This window comes from Penaeus chinensis, chromosome 37 (assembly GCF_019202785.1).
Source record: "Penaeus chinensis breed Huanghai No. 1 chromosome 37, ASM1920278v2, whole genome shotgun sequence".
Classification (NCBI taxonomy): domain Eukaryota; kingdom Metazoa; phylum Arthropoda; class Malacostraca; order Decapoda; family Penaeidae; genus Penaeus; species Penaeus chinensis.
Window position 1 is genome coordinate 3820093 of NC_061855.1, and position 2500 is coordinate 3822592.

General features: G+C 46.3%; 1 protein-coding gene across 1 annotated transcript in view; it reads right to left on the minus strand.

Moving 5' to 3' along the window:
• Positions 1–70, minus strand: part of LOC125045738 (alkylglycerol monooxygenase-like) — a 15732-nt gene extending 15662 nt beyond the window's left edge. The window contains exon 1 of the mRNA XM_047643168.1: positions 1–70. This exon is cut by the window's left edge and continues 173 nt beyond it. The gene's annotated coding sequence lies outside the window, so the exon portion shown is untranslated.
• Between the last annotated feature and the right edge of the window lie 2430 nt (positions 71–2500).

A 2500-nucleotide genomic window follows, 5' to 3' on the forward strand; every position in this document is an offset into this window, starting at 1 on the left:
TCCAGGAGGAGGAAGGAGTGTAGAGGAAGGAGGTGTCGCAGGATCCAGGTAAGGTGCGGACGCCTCTCGGTCTCCTAATAACTGCGGGATCTCCAGCCCTCGCACCAGAGCTTTGGCGCGGTGTCCTTGAAAGATTGTCCTGCTAAATATATATACACACATTCCCTATTACCTATATAACTTCTGCTGAAGGTCATCATCATATACGTTTCATAAAACCATCAAATACAGTGTGTCAGATGTTTGAATATGGTCTAATTGCAAATTAACGAACTAACCACATAAATAAATATAATAATAACTCAGTGAATAAATAGATTAAAAAAATGATAGCCACCTAACCAATGAATGATTAATAATGAATGGATAAACAAACAGATGAACAACTAAATAAATAAATTCGTTCATAGACAGAACAAAGAACAGTGCGAAGTCAAGGTTTCAGCATAAGAATAATGACGATGGTAACACCAATAGTAAATATTCTCTTTCTTGTGCTGATGGTGTTCGCGTATTTGCTTATATTCCTATGAGTCAAGAATAACAATAAGCTGTTGGAGACAATGAGTTAAAAATAATTTGCAAATGGATATGGCAAGAAATCGATAAGACGAGAGAGAAAAACAAAACTTATAATGCCTTGCAGGCAAGCTATGGTACACAATGACAGCAAGGTGTGGCGATTCCATAGAAACGGAGGTTTTTATAACACTGCACGACCCTGGTCTCTCTCACTCTCACACTCTCACACTCTCACATTCTAACACTTTCACACTTTCACATTTTCACACTTTCACACTTTCACACTTTCACACTTTCACACTCACACACTCACACACTCACACACTCACACACTCACACACTCACACACTCACACACTCACTCTAACTCTCACTCTCACTCTCACTCTCACTCTCACTCTCACTCTCACTCTCACTCTCTCTCTCTCTCTCTCTCTCTCTCTCTCTCTCTCTCACTCTCACTCTCACTCTCACTCTCTCTCTCTCTCTCTCTCTCTCTCTCTCTCTCTCCCTCTCTCTCTCTCTCTCTCACTCTCACTCTCACTCTCACTCTCTCTCTCTCTCTCTCTCTCTCTCTCTCTTTCTCACTTTTAACAACGAAGAATTACAAAGGCAGACTGTCATGTTGATAAAAGGACAGAACAGGCAATATTCACAAAGCTTTAATTTTCATATACCCACCAATGTCCCATTGTAAAAGCAAATGAAACAGAAAACAAAACAGAGACAAAATAATATAGTATAAGCCTAAATCCAATTGACACTCATATTTACGTTGCATATTAGCCCTTGCAATCAACATGCAGGGTGTTCTCCCCCCGGCCTCTCTCCCCCCCCCCCCCCCCCCCCACATGTCGAGAATGAAGATGCTTGGGAGAAACGCAACGAAGAGGGGATGGGGAAGAGGGGGTGGGGGAAGAGGGGTGGGGGGGGGGGGGGGAAGAGGACACAAAAAGGGTACACATCGCCAAGAGGGTTAAACATGGAAGGCGACCTTACACATACCGGGCGTTTGGCATGGCGGAAAACGGAGGGTAAGAACAGGAAGGATGAAAGAAGGAGGATGTGGATGAGGAGGAGGGGGAGGAGGGTGAAGGTGAGGTGGTGAAGGTGATGGTGAAGGTGATGGTGAAGGTGAAGGTGATGGTGAAGGTGATGGTGAAGGTGATGGTGAAGGTGAAGGTGATGGTGAAGGTGAAGGTGATGGTGAAGGTGATGGTGAAGGTGATGGTGAAGGTGAAGGTGATGGTGAAGGTGATGGTGAAGGTGATGGTGAAGGTGAAGGTGATGGTGAAGGTGAAGGTGATGGTGAAGGTGAGGTGGTGAAGGTGATGGTGAAGGTGAAGGTGATGGTGAAGGTGAAGGTGATGGTGAAGGTGAGGTGGTGAAGGTGATGGTGAAGGTGAGGTGGTGATGGTGAAGGTGAGGTGATGGTGAAGGTGAGGTGATGGTGAAGGTGATGGTGAAGGTGAAGGTGATGGTGAAGGTGATGGTGAAGGTGAAGGTGATGGTGAAGGTGAGGTGGTGAAGGTGATGGTGAAGGTGAAGGTGATGGTGAAGGTGAGGTGGTGAAGGTGATGGTGAAGGTGAAGGTGATGGTGAAGGTGAGGTGGTGAAGGTGATGGTGAAGGTGAAGGTGATGGTGAAGGTGAGGTGGTGAAGGTGATGGTGAAGGTGAAGGTGATGGTGAAGGTGAGGTGGTGAAGGTGATGGTGAAGGTGATGGTGAAGGTGAAGGTGATGGTGAAGGTGATGGTGAAGGTGAAGGTGATGGTGAAGGTGATGGTGAAGGTGAAGGTGATGGTGAAGGTGATGGTGAAGGTGAAGGTGATGGTGAAGGTGAGGTGGTGAAGGTGATGGTGAAGGTGATGGTGAAGGTGAAGGTGATGGTGAAGGTGATGGTGAAGGTGAAGGTGATGGTGAAGGTGATGGTGAAGGTGAAGGTGATGGTGAAGGTGAAGGTGATGGTGAAGGTGAAGG